Source organism: Erythrolamprus reginae, chromosome 1, assembly GCF_031021105.1.
Source record: "Erythrolamprus reginae isolate rEryReg1 chromosome 1, rEryReg1.hap1, whole genome shotgun sequence".
NCBI classification, from domain to species: domain Eukaryota; kingdom Metazoa; phylum Chordata; class Lepidosauria; order Squamata; family Dipsadidae; genus Erythrolamprus; species Erythrolamprus reginae.
The window spans coordinates 75,866,499-75,889,686 of record NC_091950.1 but is presented as its reverse complement, the minus strand read 5'-3'; positions in this window follow the sequence as shown (position 1 = coordinate 75,889,686).

The following is a 23,188-nucleotide window of genomic DNA, read 5'->3' as shown; positions in this document are numbered from 1 at the left end:
AAGTGTGATTGGACACACAAGGAATTTGTCTTGGTGCATATGCTCTCAGCGTACATAAAATAAAATATACATTTGTCAATAATCATGTGGTACAACACTTAATGATTGTCATAGGGGTCAAATAAGCAATGAAGAAGCAATATTAATAAAAATCTTAGGATATAAGCAACAAGTTACAGTCATACAGTCAACATGGGAGGAAATGGGTGATAGGAATGATGAGAAAAACTAGTAGAATAGAAGTGCAGATTTAGTAGAAAGTCTGACAGTGTTGAGGGAATTATTTGTTTAGTAGAGTGATGGCGTTCAGAAAAATAAATAGTTCAGAGAACCTGTAAATACCACCTCTGGCTGGCTCCAGAGTGGAGTGGAAATTGAGATTTTGCAATATATTTCCCCCAGGAGTAGAGAGGAAATAGGGATTTTGCTATACCCTTCCCCTGGAGTAGAGTGGGAATGGAGATTTTGCAGTATCCTTCTCCTGCCAGGCCAACCAACCCCTACACACAGAACTGGTAGGGAAAACTTTTGACTCTCACCCCCGATTTTGACTGGGTAAAAATAAATAAGAAAACATTCAGTCCTCTGTAGCAATGCAATTTATTAGACCCGTGGAATCTATAAGAGTTACAGAGAAGAAAGTTGCCGCAGCATAAAAAAAAATGTCTAGATTAGATTTCTTCATGACATGCTTGTCTTTTTTATTCCTGGGCTTCCTGGAAATTTTGAAAGAGAGTCGAAAATATCGCTAGTATATTGAATATTATGTTTGCATGGGAGTTCCCTTCACTCTTCTCCCCTAACCCTCTGTCCACTCTCTGAATTTATTTCAATTGTTCCTCCAATCTACTAGAATATATTTGTCTTAATGTATACATATGGAAGTTGAAGAAAGAAAGAATACATTTTTTTAGCAGTCTGACTTTCATCACCACAACTACTGTTGTTCTGTGAGCTGCACAGAGTTGCTTTAAGATGGGTTGCCGTTCAAACCTTTTAAATGAATACAGTAGTTCTCAACTTACTATAGTTCACTTAGTGACTGTTCAAAGTTACAAAGCCACTGAAAAAAGTGACTTATTGTTGTTTCATCATCTCCTTCCATGGTCATGTGATAAAAATTAAGATGCTTGGATACAGACTCATATTTATGATGTTGGCAGGGTCCCAAGGATCAACTTTTTGCCAAGTCAGTAGGGAAGCCAGATTCACTTAACAACCATTTACTAACTTAACAACTGCAGTGATTCACTTTACAACTTTGGCAAGAAAGGTTGTAAAATGGGGCAAGACTCATTTAACAAATGTTTCAGTTAGCAAAAGAAATGTTGAGTTCAGTTGTGGTTGTTAGTCTAGGACGACCTGTAAGTAGTAAAATCATTTGATAAATCTCTCTGGTTTCTCCATTTACACTTTGTTTAATATAAGGCATAAATACAACTCTTGCCTATCCCTAAAATAAGTTAAGGAGAATAGTTTAGAATCTAAGCTAAGTATTATATAATAAGTTCTCCAGTTTACAGAGAAAATGGAAATACCTGTCTCACACGAGTTTCTGAAAGATGTTCATTAAATGAAATGCTTGAAGTCTGAGAAGCACACATCCATATAAGTCTTCCTGGGAAATGTTTTTTGCCCAAATCTGATATCACAGCACTTAACAGTTATGTTTTTCCCCCTCTTAATTAAAAAAAAAAGTCATGTCAGAAACAGTTCTCAGTAGAGAAGTTATCAGTCTAACGTGTTAGGGTTTAAATCACACTGACTTTAATGACTATACAGAATAATTCAGAATATCAAATTCTTATACAGTAGAATGGCTGGTAAATGATCACTGGTATATTTCAAAATTCAGCAACATATTCTTTTTTCTTTTTGCCTTCTCAGATTTATCTGCCTAGCTGTTATGTCAAAGAGATTTCTGGTCTTTTTTGGATGAAGCAAAATGTGAAAACTCAAAAAAATAATAATATATGCCCAGATTAACAGGGTCATAACCATTAATGGATCATAACATATATAATCACAATATTCCACAAGTGCAAGAAAGGAACAATGAATCCTTTAAATATAGGTTGCCCTTAGTAGACTGTAACCAAATCATATAACATGAAGCATATTAGGAGGAGGAGGAGCAGGAGGAAGAAGAAGAGGACCAGGAGTAAGAACAGGAGAAGGAGATGGATAATTTGGATATTTTTGACTTTGTTACATTTAAATATTGGAATATCTTGGGTCACCTTGTGAAAATGCAACATGGCAATAACAGGATGTTCATTTAAAATCCATAAACAACTAGATTGCTTGGCCATCATATTATACCCAAAATTCAACCAGTGATATAAACATGATAGCAACTTTTTTCAGATGCATTTGTATCTTTGAATTTTGAAAGAGGCTTCAAAGATTCTTAAGACTGTTGCTAGTGATAAAAGTGACCAAAGTCCAAAAATAGGTTAGTATAACAATTGACATAGCTATTTTTGTTCCAAAAAGAGCAATAATAATAAATTGCACCAGGAAAAGTAAGTATATTATATGAGATATCTTCCACCCATGAGTTGCCAATTGTTTATTCATGACTTAGTATTTATGCTGGGAGACTTACTTATGATTCCCCACCCCCCAATGTTTCTGAAATGTGACTAAGACTTGAACTGGAATATACTATTTTGTACATTTAAGTTATCATATGAGTTCCTGCTCTGAGTGGCAACACCTGAAATTAATTGATGGCATAAGTAAGGACAAGGACATTCTCACTAGTTGTAGTCTAGTCTGTTGCTAGAGACATTTAATTGGACCTCTTCTATTTACTTTTTACAGTAGACAGTGTTACTGTAGTGAACATATGAAGTATTTTATTGGAAATCAATGATACTGATGATATATGTTGTTGTATATAATGCATTTAACACATATTTTACATTGAGTTGCCTTTAAAGCAAGTTACTTCCCCATACAATCATTCCCCAAACCAGTAAGATTTGAAGAAAGTCACGACTAACTTATTTATTTCAGTGGGATGTAAATCCACTTAACTGTATATTTTTGATTGAACTTATATTTAAAAATTGTTCTTGAGCTAGGGATGCATAAGTGATTCAATACTTTGGGATGTGTAGACTAACATGCTGATTTTATTTTGGATCTTTCAAAAATAAAAAATAATCAGAATGCACATAATCTAATGAAACCTGCACTTTTCAGTTTTACAATACCATTCCTGTGTATGGAAGTAAAAACATTCGAAAAATAAGGAACATTAGTAGCCATGTATTAGAGAAAAATCTATTGCAGAATGCATATTCTTAACACAAAAAAACCCAATGCTTACAAAATTGGGAAAATATGCATATAAAAAAAGAAATTTATCACAAACTACATGCAAATATTTCTGCAAACGTTTTGTGCTAGGTGTATAGATGGTGGAACTAGTTTGTATGGGTGGTGGAGTAGTAAAATAAGGTAGTCCTTGAAACTAAAGGAAATAGGTTGCCCATCACTGGTGTAGCCAATCAGTCATCAGTATTTTCCCTCCAGAATGGAGGACCTGACTGAAGCCTATGTGCTTCAGTCTGAGAATGTAACACCCCTCCCATCTTAGTTGGGCTAAGTCAGTGTGTGACATAATCACACAGACAGGCAAAGCATTTAGGTGGTCTTCCAGACCTACACAGTTCAGTCAGAGCTGGGTGACCAGTTAGTTCAGATGAGCTTCTATTGCTCCCTGTTTCGACCAATGAAAGCTCCTGGATTTTGGCCAAGGGTGTGGTTGGAGCTTTTAGGACCAATTCATTTGGAGGTTGCCCCCCTGGCATGAGTGTCACTAGATAAATCTTCTGGACTTGGTTGTTTCACTCTGTTAGGAGTGAGTGATAGCTCCTGTTGGTTAGGCATTGGCTCAGAAGTTTGTTCTGGTAGCCTAAGAGTGGAGCGGCTGAGTTGGCCTTGGAGTTGGGAAACATGCTGCCTCCAGCTTCTACTTTCCTCAAGCTCTACTTGGTAAGAGTGAGGGCCAGTGATCTCTGTGACTATGGCTATGAGCTTCAGTCTGAGACTATAACAATCTTCTTAAAAACTTCCAGTGTTGGAGCAATCACAACTTCTGGAGGCAAACTGTTTCACGGATCAATTGTTCTGTCAGGAAATTTCTCCTTTAGTTCTAACTTACTTCTCTCCTTGTTTAGTTTCCACCCATTGATTCTTGTTCTATCCTCAGGTGCTTTGGAGAATAGTTTGACTCACTCTTCTTTGTGGCTATCATGTCTCCCTAGTTCTTCTTTTCATTAAGTTAGACAATCTTACCCACACACTGCATTACTTTTCCGTATCAATTAATTCTCTATCCCCACTGTTCAGCTTAAAGGTTTATCCAGGAAATCTGTGAATTTAATATCAAGTAACTCAGTCCTTTTTTTTTTGATGGATGCAAACCATTTCTTTTGTACAGTTTTCCATTGGACCAGCTGTAGACATCATGACTAATAAAACCAAAGCCTTCTCTTTTACACCACTCCTTTGGCCACACATTAATCTCTGTTACATGCTGGCATTTCCCTTTTTATATCTTATACTCAGTGAAGGGCTACCAAAATTTTTACTACCACTTTGTGGCCGTAGCTTATGCAGGATGCCCTGCATTTTCTTTCAACATCTTTCAATGCAAATTGGGTGCTCTGGGGTGGAGCTTCATTTTCTCTACCCCACTGTGTCCCAACCCCAATCTGGGCCGTAGCCCACCCCTGCTTATACTGTATACTGGTAAAACCTCTGAAAAATAAGCCTACAACCTATTCTAATAAGTTCATAGCCCAAGCTCTGGAAGTCATTCTGCACAGAAAGTTCATCTTTTGGGGACAGATCATTTATGCCAAGATGTATAATAGCATCAACATCACATTCCTTGCTGGCATTCTTGAATATCTTAAGAATACACTTCTTGCATCTGCTGGCAGTAGCATCTGGCAGACACCTAACCTCCATATCTTTTCCTAAATTTATTTCTCAGCAATATAAATTTTCAGCTCAGTTATGGTTGTAAGTCAATGATTATAACCACTCTAGTGTTTTGAACTTGTTGAGGAATGACAAAGCAAGTGAAATGGCTTACCTTCAGAAGCTGTAGGTACACCATCACTGGAGCCTTTTATGAAGAAACTGGAAACCACTGGAATGGTACTGTATAGGGTCACCTGTTTGACTAAGGGGTTAAACTAGAAGAACTCCAAGGTCATTCCAACTCTGTTATTCTTTGAATTCACAGAGTTTACCTCAAAGTAAGTCTGCCTTAAAATGTGTTATATGCCTATATGCCATGATCTGCAATAGCTTATTCCCAAATAGGCATGTTTAGGTAGAATTATTCTGACTTTCATCTCATTATGTAGTTTTGTTATACTAGTACAAAAGTACAGCCTATTTCACTTACTAAGAAGTGCAATCCCAAATGCTATAACAAATAGAAAGCATGCGTAAAACTCAATGTGCTACCTAATCATTTTACAAAGACAGTTAATTTATAGCAACAGCTGAGTTGGTGTTGTGCCAAAAATATTTTCTGCATTTCATTTCACACATTCTCATTCAATCTGATGGAAGAACAGTAGTGATCTTTTCTTCCTTTTTTAAAAGGAGTACCCCGCCTGAATCCTGAAAGAATAGTTTGATAGCATATAGATTTTTCTCAGATTATAGGTGGCTAAACAATTTATTTCAGTAAACCTGCCCCCTCTAAACCTACACTTTTCCTGGCTTCCCATTCTTTAATTAACTTAATTCAATATATTCAATTCAATATATTTTATATCTAGCCCTTGCTTTTATTTAACTGTCATTTCATATTTTTATCTGGGGATTGGTGCGGGACGAACGGAGGTGGATGAAACAAGGGTTGGTTTTTAATGTAAATTAAATTGGGTGGGGTTTGTATTTACCTTTCATTGGGATGGGACTTTTATGATGCATGGATAAGGGAAGAATGTGAATGTTGGGAATGGAAGAAATGCATGGATATCAGTATAGTACTGAATATATATTTTATTGCTGTATTTTAATTTTTAGTAATGGATGAATGGATATGATTGGAAGATAAGATGTTAGGGATGAATGGGATAAGTGGAAGGGCCAGTTTGCTTGGTGGCCCTGAGGCAGGAAGAGTAGGGGAGCCTATCTCTGGGGTGGTAGAGACCAGGAAGATTCCGGTCTTGCTGGGGAAGGCAGATATGGCAGGAGACATAGGGTAGGCCACTCTTGGGGAACAAGAGATCACTGCTTGAAAGTGATTCCTTGTTCTGGCCCCATGAACTCAGCCCGGGGTACTGGTGACAAGCGTAATCCGGACTCTGGGCTCAGGCGGCTGCTGCTCAATGCCAAGTCGGCTGTAACACATTTGGAATACTGTGTTCAGTTCTGGAGACCTCATCTACAAAAAGATATTGATAAAATTGAACGGGTCCAAAGACGGGCTACAAAAATGGTGGAAGGTCTTAAGCATACAACTTATCAGGAAAGACTTAATGAACTCAATCTGTATAGTCTGGAGGACAGAAGAAAAGGGGAAACATGATCGAAACATTTAAATATGTTAAAGGGTTAAATAAGGTTCAGGAGAGGTGTTTTTAGTAGGAAAGTGAACACAAGAACAAGGGGGCACAATCTGAGATTAGTTGGGGGAAAGATTAGAAGTAACGTGAGAAAATATTATTTTATTGAAATGCTTCCAGCAGACGTGGTTGGTAAATCCACAGTAACTGAATTTAATCATGCCTGGGATAAACATATGTCCATCCTAACATAAACTACAAGAAATAGTATAAGGGCAGACTCGATGGACCATGAGGTCTTTTTCTGCCAACAATATTCTATGTTTCCATGTTTCTATGTTTCTAAATAAAGCTCCCCTCATCCAGTATTTACTCTTGGATGAGGAGGCCAACCTGGCATGTGAGACTGAGACCTGGCTCGGTCCAGAGGGAGGGGTCCCTCTTTCTGAAATGTGCCCAGCCGGGTTTCAGGTGAGGCACTGTTCTATTCATGGGCTTTCCAATCAATTCCAATCCCCGAAAACTCACTTCTTAGTAATAAAATCTACTCTTTAATTCACTCAAGCAAAAATACATGAAGGCAATGCATAGTTTTAAGCAGCATATGAAGCAAGAATTCTATCTCATTAAGAAAGCAGCTTCAGCGTTGATTCTGAGAATCGCGCCAGAACTATGTTGTTATCATATTCCAGAGATAACCCCATTCTCATTAATCAAAACAGAGGCAGAAGCTCACTGCCAACTTTTGCTAACACATGAACACAGCATGAAATGTCTTGGGAGACGGAGACCATGATTTTTAGCATTTCTTTTCAGGCTCGCCACAGTTTCTTGGCTCTTCCATGTAACAAACATTGAAAGTCCATGCCTCCCTTTCCCAGACACCTTCCTTTATATAACCTGGAAGTGACATCACATCTCAAAGAGTTAAGGCCGTGGGTTGATACCTTTTACTCTGGATCTACTCTTATCTTTTAGCCATTATTCTATAGTGTGGGTTAATCTAATACGTCTTCTCCACTATCTGACAGAGACCAATCTCCCATTGTCACATCAGCTCCGTCTGGCTCTCCCCAGTCACTGTCTGCCTCACTCTCATTCTCATCTTCCTCTGGCAGCCCCCTTGGCCCAGGATACCCTGAGGGGCCTGGTTCATCCTCTTCAGAATCAGGCATGACCTGAGGTGGACAAGGAGCACTCACAACAGGCACCAGCCATGACTCCAGGGAAGGGGGGAGAGGAGTGGCTATTATAGCCCAACCTGACATAGCAGGTTGTGAGTCCCTCCTTGTGAAGCTGGACCTAGGGGTTCAGATGGGCTTGTTGCTCACATGCCTGCCTCCCAGCTGTGTGTCAACAGCCCTGCCTGTGCTACTCAAGGAGGTAGCTGGGCTGGCAGTGGAGTTATTTTCTTGGGGAACTTGAACCTACCGTTGCTTGGAGAATCCTCTGGGTTGGAGCAGGAGTTCATGGCCACCATGGCCACCATGGACCTGAAGAGACACCATGGAAAAATATTTAACAGGAATGAAAAGAAAAGAGGAGAGAAGAGACATGGAGATAATGAGACAAATGTAAGTCTCCTGACAGTTAAGATGAGGAAATATGATTAAGCGTATGACTATGGTGGAAGACAAAGAAAGACCGGTATGTCTACTTGTATAAAAATGTTGGCAGTGGACAGCATGAAGTCAAATAAATAAGTTGTTCACTTAAACTAACCCAATCGCTCTGATAAGCCGCTTGAATTTTTTCAGCAAAAATGTACCTAATATTGAAAACAATCATTCTGGCAGAGAGTTGGAGAGCACACAAAATGTTTACTTCTTCTTAGGGAGGAAGGTAACAGAATATAATTGAGAAGCACTGGTGTAAAGCAAAGGTTCTGCTGCTGAGGCTGTAAGCAAAACATACTTGCTTATAAATAAACATCTGGTCAACGTCCGGTAAGTAAAGACATAAATGATGAATTTATATCCTAGGACTACCTTATTTTTCAGAGTATGAGATGCACCTTAGTTTTTGAGAAGGAAAAAAAAGGAAAACAATCTATTTACCAGATATTCATCTGGCTAGCGTCCTTAGTCTGGTCAGCTTCAGCACATTATTTTATCCCCTGATTAGGGCTTTAAAAAACTTTATTTGGAGATAGTAACAATAAAAGAGCTTGCAAGCCAGTAAGAGCTGGGGAAATCATTAGCACCTGGTTAGGGATGGAAAGAAACATTCGGAGCAAGTTAGAGCAATGGAAAAAAAACTGCAAAGCCTTAGGGCTTGGAAAACAGTTTTTTGCAGAGAGTAACAATGAACGAACCTGTAAGGTAAGAGCTGGGAAGATCGTTAGCACCTAGTTCGGGCTGGAAAAAAAGCTTAGAAAAAAAGCTACATTTAGAATATAAGACGCACCTGAATTTTAAGCCTCTTTTAGAGAGGAAAAAGGTTTGTCTCGTACTCCCAAAAATATGGTAAGTTTTGCTCATACATGTGTAACCAATGTATGGCTCACAGTTTACAAAAATACCTTCTTCCCTTTTTGTCCTTCATTCTGGACTCTTCTGCCCTGCTCATTCTTTGCTTCTACTGCTGTTTTTTTTCCTTGCTGCCATTTGCTTTGCAGTTCTCCCTCTAAATGTACCTTTCCCCATTGGTTGCCTTTCTCCTAAATTTTTAAGTGAAACATGTAATTGACGGTCAAAGAGTGCTAAGTACAGTAAACAAGCTCTCAGCAAATCAATATTTACTGCTTGAATTACCCAGCAACACTTTAATTTATGACTTCTGGGGTTTTCCGGAAACTTACAGGTATTATTCTCTTAAAGCTCAGGGAAGCAGAGCTGAACAGCTGTTTTGGATGGATAATGCGTCTCAGGCTGCAAAAGTTGGTATACTATATCCAAGCCAAGGTAGAAAGTAAGAGACAGAGTGCAGCAGCAGCAGCAGGTGAAAGACTATTATAAAGCAATTTTCAGGTGGTTTATTATAGGCCTCCAAACTAGAAAAAGGGCAAAGGGTGGAAAAGGGCATTACAACAGGTTGTATATTGCAGGTTATTGTGTTTTGAGCTGCAATGAACCTGATAATGAAATCAGCCGAACGAGAACATAAAGGTCCCACACTGACAGGAAAAAAAGACATCCCTGAGGCAAGCCAACATAGATGTTGTAACAATAACGACAAGTACAGTAATGTAGCCTAGATTGTTACTGCTGACACTGGAGAAAACAGGGAAAGTTTACACTACCCAAATATAGGTTCCCCGTGTCACTGAAAAGAGAAAATAAGCAGGGCATTTTGCTTTAGGATTTTTGAGAGCAATAACTGGAATTTGTGAAAAGAACATCATTTATGAAATTATGGCATGCTGGTACAATCTACAACACCAAAATTAATAAATAAATAAAATCACCCAGCCTCAAAATTGCACAGACATTAGTGACCGCTGTTGTTTTGGTTTGCTTTGTTTTGTTTAAAAAAAGTTCAGTGGGTGGCACAGGAATAATAAACACAGGTTAGTTTTCCTGAGGTTGGCCTTTCCTTTCTGTCTAGTTTTAGGGATATGATTTTTTCCTTAACTCCAGCTCTAAAGTGACAGTTATGTTGGACATTCTCTAATCCCGAGACATGTTTTTGGATTCTTATTAATAGGCCTTTGACATGAATTGATTAGCTGGTTGGAAGTGGATGCCTAAGTACGTAAAAGATTTAACTTGTTCAATCACTACCATTAATTGTTGCTTTGTTTAATGCTTAAAGCATTTCCTAGAGAATACCAGGGACTTTTTTAAGAGGAGTTAATTTCAATTTATTTTGCAAAATTATAAATCTTTATGACATCTTCAGAGGCCTACCCAGATGATGGACAAATAACTGCATTTTCAGCATATTCAATTTTGGTCACCCCACCACAAAAGGGACATAGAAACACTGGAAAATATACAGAAGAGAGCAACCAAAATGATAAAGGGACTGGAAACCAAGACATAAGAAGAGAGGTTGCTGGAACTGGGCATGGATAGTCTAATGAAAAGGAGGGCCAGGGGGGACATGATACAGGTACTTGAAGGGTTGCCACAGGGAGGAGGGATTCACACTATTTTCCAGGGCACCAGTGGGCCAGACCAGGAGCAATGGATAGAAACTGACCAATGGGAGATTCAATCTGGAAATAAGGAAGAACTTTCTGATGGTGGGGGCAATCAACCAGTGGAACAGCCTGCCAGTGAAGGTTGCAAATGCCCCAACACTCCACACATTCAAAAAGAGTTTGGACTGGGGTGGTGTAGGGTCTCCTGCTTGAGCGGGGGGTTGGACTAGATGACCTGCAAGGTCCCTTTCAACTCAAATAAATAAATGAATGAATGAATGAATAAGTAAGTAAATAAGTAAGTAAGTAAGTAAATAAATAAATAAGTAAGTAAGTAAGTAAACAAACAAATAAACAAACAAACAAAAAAATAAAAATAAATAAATACCAGAACAAGATGATGGCAAACAGATAAATGGTAATATTTTGTCTTGGCAATGTAATGAAGCGTTAATGTAATGGTTAAACAATAGCAGAGCAAAGATATAGAGCTGTTTGATACATTTGCAAATAGAAATAGGTTTAGCTAGGTCACCTAATATGTTAGCCTTGACTCGAATAGTAATTAAGTCACATAATTAGTTGAAAAAGATGGCAGTTGATTGAAGTGGCAGCTAATTTCCTGTAGTCTTTCACATGGCATCAAATCAAAGGCTAACTTTAACTAAAAAAGGCAACATAAAGGGTGCCTTTAGACAAATTATAATACAATTTAATAGAGCTGTCAAAAGATGGGTTAGCAGACTGGCCCACTATAGAAAAGGTTTTTGGTGAAGCACTTGCTACATTATAAGGAATCTGTCTCAATCTTCTTTCATTATATAATTTCTCTGGAGGTTTTTCAACTCCTGGCTTCTTACAAGGAAATGCTGGAAAGATGTGTAATGAAAACCTACATCAGCAGCAGAAGCACCCACTACTATTTCCTACAATACAATAAACTGAAAATGGTCAATGGAGATTCAGAAGAAATTTTCAAGCTACTTTGAAAGTCAACTAAAGATGGTGAAAACTACATGGAAATGACAAGACAAAGGGCAAGTTATATTTACTGCTTATATCAATAACAAAAGTATATAAATAATATGCCACAGGTAACATAAGCCTAGCATAGGAATTCTAAAGCTGCAGTGACACAGTTGGCAAAGTGTATTGTTGTCTGCTAAAACAGAATACGTTAGGTCTGCTTTATCTGTGTAAAAGAATCTCAAGATCAGTTACGTTAGTTGGCCTAGATTAGCCCAGCCCAGGGGTTCTCAACCTGTGGTTTGTTTATCTTGAGTTAAATCTGGGTGGTCACAAAAGAGGGTCCATGGTGAAGAAAAGGTTGACAGCCACTGTCCTAGTGTAATTAGGTCTGCACTCTGAATAACACTGCCAATAGTTTTTGAAAGTTGTAAAGGGAAATTATTGCAGGAGAGGCGGAGTAACGACACAGACACAAGAGCTGGATTTAAAACTGGGTCATTTTTATTAAAATAAATTTGCATAATTTATTAATTAAATCAGCATAATTAACATAATTAACTATGACCCTAACATGGACCCGCAGGGGCAGAAAATGACGTAGAATAAACTTCCGGGGCAATTTATGGGCGTAGCTCCATGCTAATCCAGGTGAGGGACCCCTCCCTCACCTGAGACCATGCCATGCACTTGCATGTGGGAGGTCCCGCCGGCTACCCCCTAAAAGGGGAATTAAATTGGCGGGACCCAAAGACAGGTTCCCCCCAACTGCTCAGGTCGCCACTACCACAAGCTTTGGAGAGAACCTGTCAATCATCCCCAAAGATGCCCAACGGAGAACACGCAGTTGCTAAACCACCACCCAGTTTTCCGCCCCTAACCTGCCTACCCAAATGACCAAAGGTAAGCCAATTAACCTAAACGGGTGCAAGCACCCCCTAACCGCTTTATCCGTCTCCCCAGTGAGGAATAGGTGGAAAAACGGTCAAGGCGACCCCATCTTAGCTCACTGTAAGATAGGGAGGGCGGGTGGGTGTCTGCTCAGCTTGACGAGTCCGGGCAAAAAGGGAGAGCCCCAGGCCTGCACGCCCTTTTATAGGGCAGGCAGGCCCCGCCCGGACACATCATCGATCAGGCCACCCTGGCCTGATCATCGGCCGAGACCTCGCAAAATCTCGCGAGATCTCGGCCGAAATTCAAGATGGCGGCTGCGCCACTTGTGCTGCGTCTCCCTGAGCCTCCAGCAAAAAGCGCCGGTGGGTAAGCACCCCCGTCGCTATTTTATTCTTATAATTCTTTAATTCTTACAATTCTTCTTATAATTCTAATTCTAACACTCAAATTCTTTGGCATACTAATATTTTGTATCTGAAAATTTCCCCTGGTTCAGCAACATTATAGAGCACTATGGGAGTGACAAAGAGGAAACATTAGTTACTGGATATGTTTTTCATATAACAATATATAACTTGAACGTTATTTATACACATAGACAAAGACATGAATTTATGTGTGTGTAGATATCTAGGGCCTGTCAAAATTTTCAACTTTCAATTTCTAAACATTAGGGGTACCTAAACGTTGTGACATGCCTTGGGGATTGTAAAGATATTTTGTTTACATTAATATAATTTAGATGTGCTTGGTAAGTAACTACATAACATTTTTAACTTTTAGCTTTTTAACATTTTGCTTGTTTCATTATATACATATATTCATACAAAGGCAAGAGCATCGTTCATTGAAATGCACGGCCGGTGGTTTTCCCCCAGCCCGGATTTGCCGCAGGGCCAGGAAGACACGGCCCTCGGCGTAGCCACCATCTTGTCGGCCGGGATCTCGCAAGATTTCGCGAGATCCCGGCCATCTTTGGGCATCGGCCCAGGCCGATGACGTTGTCAGGGGGGCGGAGCCTGCCAGCCCTATAAAAAGGGCTGTGCAAGCTTGAGGCCTCCTTTTCACCCCCACGATGAGCAGGCGAACACCCGCCTGCCCTCCCTATCTTTCAGTGTGGTATGGTGGGTTGCCCTTAGGGGGCCAAATAGGAATTTTTGGCAGTCTCAGCATTTTCTGCGACCGTTTTTTTGCCTATTCCACACTGTGGTGATGGATGGATGGTTAGGGGGTGCTTCACTCCCCGATTAGTTTAACTGGCTTACCTTTGGTCATTTGGGTTGGCAGGTTAGGGGCGGAAATTGGGTGGTGTTTAGCAACTGCGTGTTCTCCGTTGGGCATCTTTGGGGATGATTGGCAGGTTCTCTCCAAGGGCTCATGGTGCCTTTAGTTTGATTTGAGCAATTGGGGGGAACCTGCCTTTGGGTCTCGCCCATTTCTATCCCCTTGATGGGGTTAGATGGCGAGACCTCCCACATGCAGGTGCATGGCTGCGATCCAGGTGAGGGCGTGGCCCTTCACCTGGATCAGCATGGAGCTATGCCCATAAGTTGCCCCAGAAGTTTTTCTGATGTCATTTTCCGCCCTGGAAGTAATTGTTTGACCCTGCGGGTCCTTGTTAGGTTTAATTAAATTTATGCTAATTTAATTAATAAATTATGCTAATTTAATTAATAAAAATGACCCAGTTTAAATCCAGCTCTGTGTCTGTGTCGTTATTCCGCCTCTGCTGCAAAACTGCACAGTAAAATTTGGAGAATTGGGAATATTACTTTTATTACATTTTTTTTTATTTAGTGGTAGATGTATATTCCACTTAATTTAAGGTAGTAGTTTGGGCAAAGTTACTCAGAATTACTCAGCTGGGGTTACTCAGGCCTACAGGGAGACTGGAACAATTTCCTAGGTTTTAGTCCAGTCCCTTAATCATTATATCAAACTAGCTTGGTTATCCCAAGTTGGTTCACTTTAAACAATCAAATGGTAATTATGTTTTTGTTCTTGTTTCTGGAAGTATAAACTCAATAGTCTGTAGAGATTTTCAGTCATCCAGGTCATTGTTGTCCAAAAGGTGCTTTTTCAGGAGGCAACTGTACCTTTTTCTTTTCAAGACGTTTCGCTTGTCATCCAAGAAGTTTCTTCAATTCTGACAGGCTAATGAGGAATGGAAGGATTTATGTTCCTTGAAGACTCAATATATTGAGTTCAATATAATATAAGCTCAAAATATTCACATTTAACTTCTCTATTGACTGTCATTGGAAGTTTTGATATTGGGACTCTCTGTGGTTCCTGAAGAAATGTGAAGGAGTTGCTATTCTGTTGCTCCAATGTCAATCAAACTATGATCAATGTGGTTAGTTAAGAAATGTGCTTAAAACTTCAGCAATACTTGCTGAAACAAAACCACCTGCGATCTGCCTTTCTTTATTAATATTTCATGTTAGGAGATCCTTACCACATTTAACAGGAAAACATTTCTATTTTGTTAATATTAGATGTTTTATATATTTTTGAGTTATAAAAGCTTCTCTTGGGGTTTGCAGTAGTACTGGGGAAATGCCGCAAAGTACTTTATAATTGGATATTTTTGAGTGGGTGGCATGAAGAGTCTTTTTTTTTTAAAAAAAAACTTTACTTTTAAAAGCAAAAATGAAATTCTAACATACTAAGTCTATAGAGTATTCCAACTTTTTTGGACTCCAGCTTCTAAAACTGTAGCAATTGCACTTTTAACCTTGCAGCTTGCCTATGTATCGAGAGCCAGTTTGAGGCACCAAGCTAAAAAACAGGAAATCATACATGAGTTCTAGTTCCACCTTAGTCACAAAATGAACTTGTTAACCTTGGGCTAGTCATATTCTTTCGGGAAGCACAAACTCCTTTCAAAAATATTGCCAAGAAGCATAGAGTCCAATAAGGAGTCGCCAGCAGTTAACACTGACTCAAAAGCACCAAAATGAAACAAAAAGGTTCCTAGCAAAAATATACTTTTTCTTAATCCTTCCACACAAAGATGTCCACTGGAATATCATAACCTGATATTTTAAAATAGCATAATAATAAAGGAGAATATTTGTAGCTCAAGGGGTCCTTGGTGCTCTCTGAGCTTGCTTTTCCCCCCGAATAGAACAGAACAGAACAGAATAGAACAGAACAGAACAGAATTCTTTATGCTACACACCAAGACAACTAGACACAAGAACAGTTTTTTCCTGAACGCCATCACTCTACTAAACAGATAATTCCCTCAACACTGTCAGACTTTTTACTAAATCTGCACTTCTATTTCTACTAGTTTTTCTCATCATTCCTATCACCCTTTTCCTCCCACGTAGGACTGTATGACTGCAACTTGTTGCTTGTATCCTACGATTTTTATTAATATTGATTGTTTCTTCATTGCTTATTTGACCCCTATGACAATCATTAAGTGTTGTAAAGCATGATTCTTGACAAATGTATCTTTTTCTTTTATGTACACTGAGAACATATGCACCAAGACAAATTCCTTGTGTGTCCAATCATACATGGCCAATAAAATTCTATTCTATTCTATTTATTGGCCAACTGTGATTGGACACACAAGGAATTTGCCTTGGTGCATATGCTCTCAGTGTACATAAAAGATGTTTCATTATCCCAAACTAGGTAGAATCTAGAACAGATGATGTTACCTAGTTTGGACCCCTAATATAGCATAAGCTGAATTTCTATTTCCTCTGTCCTATTTTCATTTTTTTTTATTTCTGCAAATCTAAATAATTTTCCAGTGCATGTTCAGAGTTTTCTATTGCTTACAGTGGCTCTAGTTTGACCCCATTTCTTTTGACATTTCCAGGCTGGGTTACCCATTATTAAATGGGCACCATGCACTTTACCTATTCTCTGGAATATAAGATTACTTTAGACAAAATTTTGAAAAACCAGAAAGTGCAGAAGACTATCTATTTCAGGTACTGTGGAAAATGGGCCCCTTTGATGTGTAGAAGAGTATGCACATGTACATCGATTCGGTCTTTTTTATAGCAGTACTTTCTATTTCCCTAAAAGACTTTGAAAAATATTAATAGAATTTTCTAATGTTCTACAGAAATTCTTTTGCAAGACCACAGGGTCTTTTGCAAGGGGCTAAAACATAAAGATAATTAATTTTATGGATTTCTATATTAACCTGCATTGACAATTGGGATAGGTGATTGGTAATCTATATACAGTGGTACCTCTACCTATAAGCTCCTCTACTTATGAACTTTTCTAGATAAGAACTGGGTGTTCAAGATTTTTTTGCCTCTTCTCAAGAACCATTTTCCACTTACAAACCCGAGCCTCCAAAACTGTAACCGAAAAGGCAGGGAGAAGCCTCCGTGGGGCGCCTCTAGGAATTTCCTGGGAGGAAGTGGGGCCAGAAAAGGCGGGGAGAAGGCTCTGTGGGGCCACTTGGGAGGAAATGGGGCCAGAAAAGGTGGGGAGAAGCCTTTGTGGGGCCTCTCTAGGAATCTCCTGGGAAGTAACAGGCAAAAAACCATAGGAAAGGATTTACCAATGTGATTAGGAAACCACAAGTAAGGGAAGCTGCATACAAATATCTTAAAACTTATCAGCAGACAGGCTATAAAAAGTATATATCTAATAACCCATCACAAATGTAGGGGTGGGCCCGACCCTAAACAGAGGGGAACGCGGTTCCGGTAGTGGCAAGGTAGCGCGTAGGCTAGCTCTGGTGGTGCCGCTGGACATGCACGTGTGTTCATGCGCAACCGACACTTCCCCGGACCTACGCCTGCCCTACCCCTCCACGAGACGAGCACTGCCTTCTACCCTGCAAGCCCTTCTCCCATCGTGAGCCCTTCCTTACCCTGCTGCGAGAGCTTCCTTCTCCCACTGTGAGCCCCTTGTTCATCTCTTGCTTGCCTCTCTAGCCCGGCTTCCCCCTACCACCCATGCTGCTGTCATTTGCCCCGAGAGCGAGAGGTGAGCAGGGTGAACAGAGGCGAATGGTGGCAAGCGGGCTGTGGTGAGGAAGTCACCGCATGGGGCGAATGGCGGCAAGTGGGTGGTGGTGGAGGTGGGTAAATGGTAGTGGGCAGCAGTGAGTGGGCACTTATCTCTCTTTGCCCATTTCTGGGTCCTTTTCGCTTCTGCACATGCACAGAAGCTGAATCCCATGCATGAATGTGTGTGTGTGCGCATAGGTGCTCCCGCGTGGGGGAAAAAGCAGGGGCGCGCTCCCAGCCCATTCCTGTAAGGCTGGGAATGGTAGCCTGCCGCTGCACAAATGAGATCAATGCTTTGGACTAATTAGTATTTATCTGATTTTAAATATGAACTCCAGATTGTCCCAGGTACAAGGTTGTTGATCTCAGACCCCGGTTACCCTGTGCCTGGTGTCATGCTCTAAAGTGGTGGGATGAGAATCCCCGGATGTGATGCAGTGGCAGTAAAGTCCATCACTCTCTCTTCAGCCCTCCCCTGAACTTATAACTCCCCTTATAGCTGTTAAAGACCTACAAACTTGAAATTTGCCCCGTATGTTCCTTTTGGCTTCTAGGTAGTCAGCCCCTTGATGCTAAGGAGTTCTACTCCCCCTACCCATTTGAAAAGAAATCTGTTCCAAATGCAAAACACAAGCAGAGGAGAGGAGTTTCAGATTCACTTTTACTTTTATACCAGCAAGCAGGGGATAGGTACAGCAGGCTTCTGTGAGGTAAGCCTGAGGGAGAGAAGGGGACTGGCAAGGGGAAAATTCTGTGGGGCAAGGCTATGGGAGAGAAGGGGATAGGCGAGGGGAGGCTTCTATATGGCAAGGCTGAGGCAGAGAAGGGGATAGGGGAGGCTTCTTTGGGACAAGCCTGAGGAGAGAAAGGGACAGGAGAGGCCAATCAAAACTACTCATTAATTTTCAAGCTGTGTCAATTTATCAAGTCTGATCACATAGTTCCATAACGGAGCATGGATATTTATCTCTAATAAAAATTTGCTTTCTCAGCAAATCGAGCTAAGAATTGCTTTTTTACTTAGAGGTTTAAGTTTGTGGCAGCTTTGACATCAACACAATTATATTAAAATATATATTAAAAATCCAGTCCCATTCATGTTGGAGGCACCATTTAAGGCACCATTTGAAAAGTTTAGCTGGTGATACACTGTTGTGCAGGGATGCCGATGGGGCTCCCTTCATGTTCCCATCAAGAAGCTGGAGCAAATGACAGGAGCACACATTGCCATGCAATAGGTCTCAGGTCTCGAATACGGGCTTGCTAACCTCCAGCCCAGTGTCTTAAGCTGTTCTGTTTAGAAAAAATCCCTAATCTTATGTTCCCGGGTCTATTTGACCCGGACTGCAAATTGATCATTTTAGGTATTTATATTTGGTCTTTTTGAAAGCTTTTTTCACCTGGAAACAAGTTTGAACATTTCTGCACACAATGGAATGAAAATTGAACTGAAACAATTAATCCTTATTGGTTTATTTTGCACATAAATGTGCCTCCCCCCGTTTTTGTGAAATGTTTTTCAATTTATGGATAGTTTTGCTTGCAAAATGCATTCTATTTTACTGAAGTTGGTGTGGGATTGGTAGCTTGAACATTTCTGCACACAATGATATGAAAATTGAAATGAAAAAAGTAAATCTTATTGGTTTATTTTTCTGATATAATGCATGCCCCTCCTGTTTCTGTGAAATAGTTTTCACTTTATGGATAGTTTTGTTATCAAAATGCATTCTATTTTACTAAAGTTGGTGTGGGATTTGTAGCTTGAACATTTCTGAACATAATGATATGAAAATTGAACTGGAAAAATTGATGCATATTGGTTTATTTTGCACATAAAGTTATTTCAATTTATATTAAAAATATGCTGTTAATTTCAAACTTACATACTTTTTTTTAGTAAAATGGATTTCTTTCATAAAACTAGTTCTCTGGCTACAATGTGGTTGATTTTCAAAAGGATATTCCAAATATTTCTAGCCAAATATGTATAACAAGTGACAATAATGGCACACAGCAAGGCCGAGGGGGGTAGCCCTTTTGTGGCAAAAATAAACCAATAAGAACCATTTTTTTCAGTTCATTTATATTTTTCTTATGTTCAGGATTGTTCAATTTAGTATATCAAACCTTTTGGGGGAAAATTCCTTAGGGATTTGTAGCCTTAAAAAATATAAATTGACACGAAATTCAGAAAGGATGGGGGGAGGGGCTTTTTGGTCAAAATAGAAATATAAGTCTCAATTTTTCCAGTTCAATTTTCATATCATTATGTTCATAAATGTTCAAACTAGTTTTCCAGTTGAAAAAGTTTTCTAAAAGACCAAATTCAAGTACCTAAAAAAAATCATTTTGGTCCGGGTCTATATGACCCGAACAGACTAAACGTGACTTTTTTTTTGCCCAGAAAAAAAATTTTTTCCCCACCCCCACAAATATTTTTTTTGATGATCAGCATTGTTAAATTGAGTAAATGAATGCCTAATATTTTAAAGAATATTTCGGATTTGGAGCATAAAAAAATAAAAAGTGAAAATGGTTGCAAACAGCCAAGGGGGTGGGGGAGGCCTTATTTCTGATGTTAAAAAACCAGTAAGAATCATTTTTTTCAGTTCCTTTATATTTTTCTTATATTCAGAAATGTTCAAGCTACCAATCCCACACCAACTTCAGTAAAATAGAATGCATTTTGCAAGCAAAACTATCAATAACTTGAAAAACATTTCACAAAAACGGGGGGGAGGCACATTTATGTGCAAAATAAACCAATAAGGATTAATTTTTTTCAGTTCAATTTTCATTCCATTGTGTGCAGAAATGTTCAGACTACTTTCCAAGTGAAAAAAGCTTTCAAAAAGACCAAACATAAGCACTGCAAATGAAGAGTTTTCGGTCTGGGTCAGGGTGACCCGGGAACAGAAGATTTGTAACTTTTTTTGCCCAGCAAAAACTAAGCCTCCCACCCCCCCCAAAAAATTCTCATAGAGAGAACCCCTGAAATGATGAACAGTCATGAAATTTCAAGTTTCAGATATGCAGGGAAAATTTTTTACAGGGACTCAAACTTGGCTTCGGGTCACATACGACCCGAACAGAACAGCAGTTAAACATGTGAACCTCCACGACTTTTATATTAAAAGCAAAGAAATCAGATATTAGGAATTAGCTTATTGTAAGTAATCTTCTTTCCTAACACCCATCTATTCATTCATACAATAAGCTGCATTCATGTTTTTTCCAGTTTTGTTCTCAAACATCATCACTCTGCTAAACAAATAATTCCCTCAACACTGTCAAACTATTTACTAAGTCTGCACTACTATTGCTACAAGTTTTCTCATCACTTCCTCCCATTTCTGACTGTATGACTGTAACTTGTTGCTTGTATACTTAATATTTTAATTAATATTTTTCCCTCATTGCTTAACAGCCTAACAACTTCGTGAAGGTAACAAGTTCTCCATCCCTGATCTGAGAGAATGAAGAGATGGTCTCTCAAGTATATGTGCCCCAGGTCACGCAGGTGTCAGGCTGAAGCCATCGTTTTGAGTTAGAGATTTTGGCCTGCCACAGAATAGTACTGTGGCAATTGGGGATGGGTGGTTGCATGAAAGGGAAAAATACTAGCCACAACAATTTCTTTCCAGAGATTCAAGGACATCCTTTGTTCAGCACCAGCTGGAAGTACAGGAGAGGATTGTGGACATTGCAGTGGTCCATGTGATGAACTTGTGGGTGTGGAGACAAGGGATGAACCTTAACCTGGGTGAAGAACTGTAGGAAAAGTTAGTATCATGTTGACCACAATTCGTAACCAACATGACTCTATTAATAAATTGGAACTTGGAAGAAGGCCAAGGTTTGGACTTTGATTTATTTCTCAGATGCTAATTGGAATGTTGATAGCAGGTTTACTTCAAGTGCTATCAATTTACCCTTTGTGATTTCAAGCACCAGCAGTACTGAAAAGACTCAGCCATCCTTTTAAATAACTCCACATAGACTAAGTAACCCCTTATTGGAATCAGCTTCATCCCTATCAGTTTCTTCTCACACCTGCAGTAAACTGTCTTTTGTGAAATAGAAGTTGATTGTCAGAAGGCTTCATATATTATAGTCTAACCATCATAGAAATACTGATTGTTTGTTCTGTATTTTCTACTGTTCCTAATTTCTACAATGCATTTCATAGCCCTTACCTATCTGCCTTTATTTATTATCTTTCATATCATAGCATAAAGTATAACTTCATTACAACCCTTCAAGTCCCAAAGGTTAAGAGTTCTAGCAATTGTCTTTTGCTTGTAGTTTTGTTCTGCCGGGCTCTCTGGTAGAGGCCTCCCGAAAATTCACGGGTACAAATTTCAGACACACACACATTTGAAAATTCAAAACAATGTCCTTTATCACAAAATTCAAAAGAAACAAAGCACCCTTTTTGTATTGCAAAGAGAACTCTTCCCCAAAACAACCTTGTCGGCTGTACAAGTCTTTAATCAGTCCTTAAGTACTTAGCTAGTAGCTGTGAAGAAATGTCACAGCCCTCCTTCTTCCCATAAAGTGAAACACACATACACACTTTACTCTGCTTTGGTATCAAAGGCATGAAAAATCCACAAAGTTCAGACACAGCAAGGCACGATCCTGAAGAACTGCGATCAGATAATCTTCCACAATGGCCAAACTAGCACACTGCTATTTATAGCAGCAGCTCTAATTACTGGAGTCCAACCCAAACACAGGTGGCCTCTCTTATCTCCTGTAATATTTCCTCAATTGGTCTCTTCGATGCATAAGTCTGCGCCTGCGTGGGTCTAACACTTCATCATGCGAATCGACCGAAGATAGTGGTGATTGGCTTCCTGGGCTGTGTGCCAAACTCCCCTCTTCCAAGTCACCCCCACCTTCTTCATCCGAGGAAACTGCACGCTCTGACTCTGCCAGCAACAAAACAGGCCTAGGACATGTTGACGTTTCCCCTGCCTCCACCTCCACATTCCCTGGGGCAGGAGCTGGGCCAGAGCCAACCACAACAAGTTTAAGACAGTATTCTTCAAATCAAATGTTTCAGAGAAAGCATTGCCTTCAAGTGGTCTGTATTACAGTTTTTCTGGGTTAAGAAGGAAACCATATCTATTAAAGTATTATTATTTTTATTTCAGGGTGTGGCAAAAACAAAGGACAATGCTTATCAATCTTATTTAGCATATATCAATCACTATATATTAATATTCAAAGACCAGTGAGAGAGAGAGAGAGATCCAGAATGGCATGAAAGATATAACAATAAAATGACAATGGGAACAATCTATTTTTTTCCTAGTTGTCCAATATTTTATAATTGTACAAATTATGAGAGATTATGGTGAACCTACTCTCTATATTAAAAACACAAACCATAATTCTTCCGTTTAAAAGTATACACATTCCACACTCTTTCTACATCTTAACTTAATACATCTAACTAAGAGCTTAAAGTCTTTGGCCAACTTTAGTTGAATTCCTTTCTTATCTATGGAAAGTTATCAGATGATTTTAGACCAGTCACTCTCTCTTAGATCATTTATCTTTCAAGTTTACTTTTGTGGAGAGCTCCATTTAAGCTTCCATAAGCTTTAAGAGAAAAGGTAAGACAATAATATAACAAATAAAAGCATTCATTCCCAAGTACAGTATTAAATACATGTTGCTCTCACTCTTTT